This window comes from Gymnoscopelus microlampas (genome assembly GCF_963454915.1).
Source record: "Gymnoscopelus microlampas genome assembly, chromosome: 7".
Taxonomy (NCBI): Eukaryota; Metazoa; Chordata; class Actinopteri; order Myctophiformes; family Myctophidae; genus Gymnoscopelus; species Gymnoscopelus microlampas.
The window spans coordinates 53,009,282-53,019,733 of NC_139944.1; the positions used below are offsets into that span (position 1 = coordinate 53,009,282).

The 10,452-nt window shown below is 38.0% G+C and overlaps 1 protein-coding gene across 1 annotated transcript in view; it reads right to left on the reverse strand.

The window, feature by feature from the left end:
* Nucleotides 1-1,911, reverse strand: part of LOC311049182 (innate immunity activator protein-like) — a 45,858-nt gene extending 43,947 nt beyond the window's left edge. Inside the window, exon 1 of the mRNA XM_084062667.1 lies at nucleotides 1,794-1,911. The gene's annotated coding sequence lies outside the window, so the exon portion shown is untranslated. The remainder of the gene's footprint in view (nucleotides 1-1,793) is intronic.
* Nucleotides 1,912-10,452: the final 8,541 nt, after the last annotated feature.

Sequence of the window (10,452 nt, forward strand, 5' to 3'; positions counted from 1 at the left end):
TGTTTCAGATTAAACTTTTTTTTTACTTGGTCTGCTTTTTTTCCCCTCTATATCTATACCTCTTTAGCCAAAAATAGCAGATCTACAAGCTCACAACGCCTCGCGCTGCGAGGCGTTGTGAGCTTGTAGATCTGCTATTTGTTTTATTTATTTTAAGTTCTCCTCAGAAAAGGGATGCTATGGTTCAAGTGGTTAATGTAAAAAAAAATCATATCACACAAAGATTTGGCGGCCCCCCTGTAGTAACTCTGAGGACCCCCTAGGGGTCCCGGACCCCCTGTTGAAGGCCCCTGCCTTACATCAATGGTTCCAGGGGGTCCCCGGCTAAAGTAGTTAACATAGCATCACAATAATTTTAACCACTTTATCCATTTATATGTTTTATTATTTATACAATGTACAAGTTGTACATCTGCTATTTTTTTTAAATCTTTCATTTAACTTAAATCTTCTCTTCTGGGGTTCTCTCTGGCACAATCTCTTTTCGGATGGGGGGGTCCGCAGCCAAATACATGTCAATTTGGGGGTCCTTCACACGAAAAAGGTTTGAGAACTATTGCCTTCTATTAACTTATTGTTGCATTATTGGTCAGAGGGATGCACAGCACATTGCTGTGTGTCTGAATCATTCTGTCTCCTACAATGATAGTCATTGGAATTATGTCAGATAAAAAGATTAATCCAATACCCTGAAATAATACTAAGCTAATTACAGTAGCTCTCCCCAGAGAAAACAGTATCTTAACACACTCTCGTGCAAATAACTTTTTGTGAAGTAAATAATGCCTATACCTACATCATATCATTCAATCAGTCACTCACAACCTAAGTAAAACATCCTTGAGATGAATTGAATACACAGGACCACAATGGTAACAAACCCTCAGCTCGGGGCTTTTTCTGTTATCCTTTAAGCAATATGCAATATACAATCATACCTCTGTACCTTTTGCAAATTGTTAATAAAGTATTCAATCAATCAATCAATCAATCAATCAATCAATCCAGTCTATAACCTGAAATAATAAGCAAATTATAGTGGTTCTCCCCAGAAAAAAACAGTAAATACAATCTTGTGTAAATAACTTTTTGTGAACTAATGCATAATACCTACATATATCATTCAATAGTCACCCTACTCCCTTCCCACAACTAAAAACATCCTTGAGAGAGAGAGGACACTTGAAAAATAAATCTGTGCATGCCATGCACAGATTTATTTGAAGAGGTGGCAACCCCAAAGCATCAACAAATCAGAGTACTAGACCTCCCCTGGCTGCTATAAACATTGAGCTGGTGTATAAAATCCAACAATACATTTCATCATCCATTCAGCCACACTGCTGCTGCTGCAGCTAGCTGCTGGAATGCTGCAAAAAGTCTATGAGTTTAGAAGGTGGTCTTTGCTAGCAGCAGCATGAGGGTTCTTTCTACAGCACAGGACAACTAAAGATCCTGAAAACTATGCATGCATAAATAAATGCATGGCATAGTGTAATTACCACCCTAGAAACTTTGAGGAATGCACACCCTCCATAATGCACAACACGATTCGATCTTAATCTTAAACCTAAAAACCTGCAAGCTTGTTTAGCTATACTATAGTAGGCTACCCAGGGAGCTAGTTGTAGTTAGCTCTCACATTGTGCTCTCTACTCTATTCTATTCTATGATTTGTCTCCATGCTTTATTGTTGCATCATTCAGTCCAGATCAGAGCACAATGAAAGGGTTTCTCTTCTCTAACGTATAGATTAGAATACAGAGGAGATGATAAAACAAGATGTCCTTTACCTTACAGACAGAGGTCCTGTCCTAGTCCAGATGTAGAGGAACACATTCCCCACAACATGCATGCACACGGGTTTGTGTTGGGGTTGGGTTGGGGGGGGTTGGGTGGGAAAAAGGGGGGTTGGGGGGGGTTTGGAGATCAACTTTAGTTGCAGCCCCCCATCATCCAATCCTTGAATGCATCATCCATCCAGCTGCTGGCTGGAAGTCCTTCCTCCTCCACTCACTGGAACTCCCTCCATGTCCTGCTATGTGAGTGTGTTGTTGCCAGGTTTTGGGAGAGAAACAAGCAACTAGGTATAATAAGCATCCCAATTGAACCCTGTCTCTGTACATCAGCATCAGCCATTTGAAAATAGCAGATCTACAAGCTCACACTCGCGTTGTGAGCTTGTAGATCTGATACAAAACAATTAAAAATACAAATAAAATATTTTTTGACATTTTAAAGGAGTAGTTCACTCAAAAAAATACTTATTTTCTATCAATTAAACAGCACATGAAGTCTTGAATCATGGATATTTGTTTTCAGATGGGGGTCAGTCAGATGGGGGTCTGCAAACAAATGATTTATCATGTCAAGGACCCCGGGTCCTTGACATGATAAATCATTTGGGGGCAACATTTTTGAGAACCACATAAACAACATTTTTAAACAACATCAGGAAACAAGCCTAAATAAACAACTACCCTTTGTTTGTACACAAGCCCCCAAAAAACCTGCAACTACCAATATTTACAATACAAGCAACTTTACAGAAAGACAAGCCCAAAGTCGCTTATAATAAGCAGACATGGCAACACTACCAATGTCCTGCTATTTGTGGGGCGGGGCGGAGAGGAAGAGGGAGGGGCGGGGGGAGAAGGGGAGGAGGAGGAGAAGAAGAAGAGGGGGGGGGCAGGTATGCAAAGGCAGAAAAGAAAAGAAAGGCTTTCTGCATCTATTGTGTGAGAGCATTTGTCGTGTTAATGTTGTGTTAATTTCAACAGTACTTTGTTGAGTTTACTTTTCAGGTGAGCTCAGAATAACAATCATTTGGTAACCATGGTAACCATGGAAACAACGAGCTTTGTTTGTGTTTGTAACCTCAATGTTTGTTAGGGGTCTTTGTAAATCCCAGCCACTAGAGGGCAGCAGAGCATGAGCTATGGAATCTGTGATGCTCTCTAAACAGAAGGTCTGGTTCCTCTGAACGTATTGATAAAGGGAAAGAGATAAACTAAATTACATCATACTAATAATAACAATATTACTAATATAATAATGCCTGCTACAGGACATGTTTTACTTTTGTAAATAACAATAGAAGTTTCCAGATTCATTCAAATTGAAATCATGAACCTTTTTAATCACTTTTTTACATTTTATTTTTTACAAATTACACTCAGGTGACATATAGATACAGTAGTGTTCACTGTTATGATTTAAGAGCATAACAGTTAAAAATAAAACATGCCCATAGCATAGCAGCCTCTCCAATTGGACAGGAACTGCACTGCATCATATGTTGTAAAGTAGAGTTAGCCTAATCACATTCTGTAGTGGGTTGGTCCTCCCCTCAAACCCTTTTCATGTTAAGGACTGTCCCCCCAAAATAGGGCCAATGTATTTAGTTTAAAAAACGATTTGCCCACATTTTCAACACTGCCGGAAAAGTTTGGGAACCCTTGATCTACGGCCTGCTGTGTCACAGCTGGAGGCCTCCCCTCCTAGTCCCTGCACTGCGCTCAAGTTCTCCTCCTGATCCATGGCTCGGTGCAGGGCCATGATTCTCCTCCTGGTCCATGGCTCGGTGAATTTCTCCTACTGGTCCACTGGGTTTCCACTGGAAAGTCCGCACACAGCACAGCACAGCACAGACACAGACACAGCACAGCACAGCACAGACACAGACACAGACACAGCACAGCACAGCACAGCACAGCACAGACACAGACACAGACACAGCACAGCACAGCACAGACACAGCACAGCACAGCACAGCACAGCACAGCACAGCACAGACACAGCACAGCACAGCACAGCACAGCACAGCACAGCACAGCACAGCACAGCACAGCACAGCACAGCACAGGCACAGACACAGACACAGACACAGCACAGCACAGCACAGACACAGCACAGCACAGACACAGCACAGCACAGCACAGCACAGGGCTGCCAACATTGGACTGTCAGAATCCAGGAGATAGGTTGGGGGCGTGGCTAGCTGGGGGTCTGGGGGTCCTCCCCTTGAATTATTTTTAACAGAGTAGATGTCATTTCCTGTGTTTTGGTGAATTTTGTGAGTTTGATACTTTTATCAGGCTTGCTTTACTAGCATTGGAAAATAATGGGTACACTTTCATCCATTAAAAAAGTAGGCCTACAGAAATTGATTTGATGACTGAAGCAATGTAAGACCCATCTTTAATAATAACCATTCATTACTTAAAAGTTAATATCTCTGTGTGATGGCATGCACAGATTTTTAACATAGTAGAGTCATTTCCTGTGTTCTGGTGAATTTTGACACCACACCACACCACACCTTACCACACCACAGTGACCACACCACACCACACCGCCTACTTGTGCCGTCGTTTCCATATAACGGCAAAGTGGGCTCTGTGGGGCCGAAGAGGGCCGAAGAGGGTGCCAATTATGACCCCACTCCAGGGTGGTCTGAGGCAGGCCAAACAGGGCCAAACCGGTGATGTGTAATGCTGCTTGCTACTGATTGGCCGTGGTCATGATGTTTCGGTATGCTGCTTGCTACTGATTGGCCGTGGTCATGATGTAAACATTTCCGCATTTTCACAGGGAACCGGGTTCAAATCCGTGGTAGAGGAGAAAATATTGTGAAAATAGCCAAACTACAAGTCATTAAAAAGTCATCTTAAAAGTCATTAAATTGTAACTTTAGAAAGCAGATACCCTGTATACACTTATACTGTATGTTGGTTTGTTTACTGTTGATGAGAAAACAATGTTCCACATTAAAGCAAAGCATCTGGGGACCCCCCAAAATAATTTGGCCACCCACACACAAGTTGAGAACCACTGCCGTAGATGACAGAGAGACCTTTATGTCCTTGGATTCGAACCCGCGTCTCCTGCATGAGAGACAAAATGCCTGTTGAGCTAAGACGGGACAAACACTTGTCATGGGGAGATATTGCACTTTGAGAACATTTACTCGAGTAAAAGTACAAAAGTATTGGCATCAAAATATACTTAAAGTACCAAAAGTAAAAGTGCTAACATATTTGAAAATAGCCGATCTACTATCTAGATTGTATAAGTTATATTGTATTAACACACTCTACCATAAAGATTGGATAAAATTACATTTTATTCCTTAAAAGAAAGTTACAGTGCTACTTTAACAATTTATTTATACATCATGTGTTTTCTGGGGACAACTATGAGGACACACACACACACACACACACACACACACACACACACACACACACACACACACACACACACACACACACACACACACACACACACACACACACACACACACACACACACACACACCTTTTCTGTTAACCGAACTGAGTTGGTGAGACACTATGTTGGTGTTATAAATAAAATAGATTCTTATCGCTAGACGTTACAGTTCCTGATTGAACCTGTGAGGCTATGTAAAGAACCCGTCTGTACAGTACACAGCTTTCACTTCTCCATTTCACTTTATTGGTAGACTCGCTGCCCAGCGAGCACACTCATGTCCTCTTAAAAACATGTTACTCTAAAAACTTCCACATACTTTGTGATAGAAATTCTACTTCAACGTTCTTACATTTTGTAAGTTAACTTGCCTTTTTCTGATCACTGTTGAAAGCAGCACTAATATTAACTTTTTGTACATTTGAAGGAATATTTCCCTGAAATTAATGTTCTAATTAGCATATTTTGTACACTGTATGTGTTTTCAGCGAGCTCACGCAGTTTCTACAGGAACTGCCTTTTCTAGTTAATAAAAATATTAACTAGATGTATTAACCTACATGGATGTAGTAGCCTACATGAAAAAAAAAGAATGACATAGTGTGGTGATTATTTTTACAGCTCTGCAGCTGATGCTAAACACTTTACTTTCTACAAGCATTCTGAGTTCATGAAACATGTAATTGACTTATAGATTGCTGGGACTTGATATAACCTATTCTATCAGATATCCTACCAGACATTATGTCTTTGTAGAACTAAGGCTTCCAGGTCAAAGTAGAACCTTTTCAATGTGACAGTATTTCCATCAAATGTAGGCTATCAAAGCCCCTGGTGGCTTTTTGCGTTATTCTTTTTAACCTTTGACCGTAACTGTAGTACTGTTAACAATCTTGTTAATAAACTATTTAATCAATCAATATGACTGAGTACTGCTCTCACAAGTACACAATGGAATTACTTGACAGATTCAGGTGCAGTTGTTGTTAGAGGAAAAAAAAGCACATCCACAACAAAAAAAAAGACTGTTTTTGTAGTGGTTGATGTGATTTTGGGGGGTTCCCAGATGACAGTGAAGTGACAATTTAAGGACTTTTAAGATCTTTTTAATAAAAAAGAAAGAAAGAAAGAAAATAAAAAAGACATTGCTGCATCAAAGGTAATCAACAAACTATACTATAAAAACATGATGAAACATTGTAGATCGGCTATTTTCACAATATTTTGAGTATCTGTGGAACCGAGTCAAAATGTATGTAACAAAATGTAATGCCTCAACTCCTATAATACCAAGTGTGTGTCAGGGTGGGGGGTCCCCAGTTAAAATATGGTTATTTTTGGGGGGTCCCCAGTTAAAATCTAATTATTTTGGGAGGTCGCGGCCTGACAAGGTTGAGAACCATTAACTTACAGTATCTGCATGCTCACAATAATATTGTGCATGTGGTATGAGTTTATCAACATCACAGCACAGCACCTCCAATACTTATGACTTGTGGCTTACTTCTACTCCACTACATCTCAGAGGCAAATATTGTACTTTTACTCGACTACAATTATTTGAAAACTTTAGTTACTAATTACTTTGCAGATATAAATTATTACATTATAAACATACATTAACCACTTTAGCCCTATTTTATACATATGGCTATTTGAAAATAGCCGATCTACAAGGTCACAACGCGATGCGACGCTTGTAGATCTACTATTTTCAAATATTTTAGTACTTTTACTTTTGGTACTTTAAGTACATTTTGATGCCAATTCTTTTGTACTTTTACTCAAGTCAATTTTTAATTCTGGACTTTTACTTGTAACAGAGTATTTTTATATTGCAGTATTGGTACTTTTACTTAAGTAAAGAATTTGAGTACCTTTTCCACCACTGCTACTATGTAATAATAATAATAATACATCAGACTTATATAGTGCTTTTCTTAGTACCCAAAGTGGCGTTACAAAACAAATCAAAATAAACAACTTTATTAGGAGCAAAAAAGTTAAAAGGCTAAAAACATTAAGCTAAGACTAAGAAGTACTAGAACGGGAGATTTGGTTTGAGTTAGGCGGGGAAAGCAAGTCTGAAAAGGTGGGTTTTGAGGAAGGCTTTGAACACGGCAAGAGCGGGGGCGGCTTTGTTGTAACCTGAATACAAGACCCTTGAACATGTTTAAATTGTTTGTTTGTTTTTCTTAACAGACACGATTATTGTTTTTATTCTTCATTGGTCAGCATGTTATAGCAAAAGCAACGGTGCAAAAGATGTGTGCATGCAGGATGTACTGTATATCAATAAATCAAAACCCTTTGCAAATGTAATGTTTGAGTAATCATTTTAAAGTTTTAATCAACCACAGTCACACTGCAGGAACTACTGTGAGATTGTAGGCCACAGAGCACCCATGGGAACAGCAGAGAGTTGATATTCTCATGGTTCTCACCAACCGAAAATGACACCCACTGAAAAAAGTCACCCACTGAAACCCAAGTGGCTGGCAGTAAAAAATAAGGTTTCGTCTCTCATTCTGTGCACCGGGTTCAACAGAAATGATCTTATCATTAACCTCCTATCTCCATTTTCTAACCTTTTGTGCTTAATCTTTTTTTTAATATATTACCTGATGGTCAAGATTCAATTCATCCCCTGAGCAAGGAGTTAGCTCAATGGTAAAAAAATATCAGCACTGGGTTCAAATCCAGGTTTACATAGTGCATTGTTATATATGGGGATTTAGTTAGTAAGTAGTAGCTAGCAGTGGTGGAAATTAACTAAGTACATTTACTTAAGTACTGCACTTAAGCACAAATTTGAGGTATTTGTACTTTACTTGAGTATTTCCAATACTTTTACTTCTACTCCACTACATCTCAGAGGCAAATATTGTACTTTTACTCCACTACATTTATTTGAAAACTTTAGTTACTAGCTACTTTTCAGATATAAATTATGATATAATGAAACATACATGAACCACTTTAGCCCTATTTTATACCTAGGCTATTTGAAAATAGCTGATCTACAAGCTCACAAGTGACGCGTTGTGAGCTTGTAGATCTGCTATTTTCAAACATTTTAGTACTTATACTTTTGGTACTTTAAGTACATTTTGATACCAATACTTTTGTACTTATACTCAAGTACATTTTGAATTCTGGACTTTTACTTGTAAAGAGTGTTTCTATATTGCAGTATTGATACTTTCACTTACTGTAAGTAAAATATTTGAGCACTTTTTCCACCACTGGGATTTAGTAAGTAGTAGCTAGTTATTATTGTATCTTTATCGTATCTTGATTGTTGTTACAGTCAAATCTAAGAAAATAGTTTCTAACAACTTAACTTTGTAACACAAAGATCTTAATTTGGCACAAAATTAAACACAAGTTCACTTGGTGATGAAAAAGACACATGTCTGCTTTTGAAGAGAAGCAAATCTATCTAGAGTAAACGATATCTCCTTTATTTCTTTCCTATTTTTACTAATGGAATGGAGCCTGTGGCTACTGAAACCATTAAACTTTCTTTCTTTCTTTCTTTCTCTAATAACCTACATACAACAACATAATAACATACACATTACCATGAAAATAATTGAAAGGATGATCCAGATCTCCTGGATTATATTTTTCTATCAAAGATATTTCAGCTTAATTACAGGACAGTGTAGCAGCACAACAGGAAATACTAAGAGATATTTAGGAGATTTTAGGACTGAACACAAACCGAAGCCCTTGTAATACACAAACTGATCAAAATTATTATTATTATTACTATTATATATTTTACAATATCTTGGGTAGAAACCAACTATGTCCAAAATATTAGCTTTTCATGAAATGAAAAATACCATGTTTTTAAAACAACACAATTGACTGAAAAAAAAGTTGGAGTTGGAGTTAGGTGGTTTGACTGACAGTTTTAGCATCCAATGGAGTTAGGAGGTTTAGTCAGAATTGCTTTTTAATACTTTTCATTGGTTCAATATTTGTAAAACAGACACACAGACGTAAAGGGTGTTCAATAGCACTGATTTATTAAAAATATATAGTTGGTTTCTGCTCGACGATATGATGGATGCTCTGCGCTATGTGAAACTATCCTTTCTCATGTGAAAACGTTACCCGCTGTGTGGCACCCAAGACTTTTTTGAATGGATGATTCATAATACAACCAAAAACAGAAAATCAAGTGGGCACCGCTGAACATTTGAACTTTCACATCACAGGCCACCTCACAAAGCACATTCTGTTCTCCTTTTAAATGTGAACTGACAAATATAAGCTCTCCTTGAGCCACATTCTTTTTTTTTTATCATGAAACCTGTCTCAAAGCATTCATTGACAAAAACGTTTGGTAAATGTTAAATGATTAAGTAGTAAATGAAATAGTAAATTATATGTAGAGACATTTTGTGAAGTGATCAAGTGTGATCACTGGACACGTATTGTGTTGTTAAGAGGGGGAAACCGACATCTATCAAGGTAAGCGGCTGCTCACAATGTTACTTGCACATGTGTGTTCACAGACCAGTGGTTCAGAATTTAATTTAGCTCAAAACCCAGAAGAGAAATTGTGTACGTCTCCCTGGGACCCAAACTAGTGAAAATAGCAGATCTGCAAGCTCACACGTGGGCTTGTAGATAATCGCAAATCTACAAGCTCACAACACGTCACAATGTGACGTGTTGTGGGCTTGTAGATCTGTTATTTTCACCTTTTCCCCCCATGCACTAATTTATGGTTTTCGTTTTTTTTATAATTTCTTTTACGGAATTCTTTAGAAAACAAAACTTTTTTAATTTTGGGGGAATTCTTTGGGGAATATTTTGAAATAATAATTAAAAACAAATTGTAGGACACAAACAATAGAGGGGTATTTACTCACATACGCATGGGTCCCGACCCACTATATGGGAAACAGTGAAACACTGACATAGACAAGTGAAATAGTCAAGAGAATGTGATATAGTTGTATATATGCCTTCTGCTTCTTCTTCTGCACATTTCCCAGTGCTGCTAAAGATACCTGCCTGCCTTAAGAGGTCTCATCATACCTGCCATTCTGTATTTTAATTTTTATAAATATTCTTTTTTAAATAAACATTTCACAAATGTGAGTGTGTTTGAGGAAATAAAATGTAGCATTAATGACAAGATTCCATATAATATATTTAATGTTTTTACTTTTATTTAGTAAAATGTGTAAATATCCCATG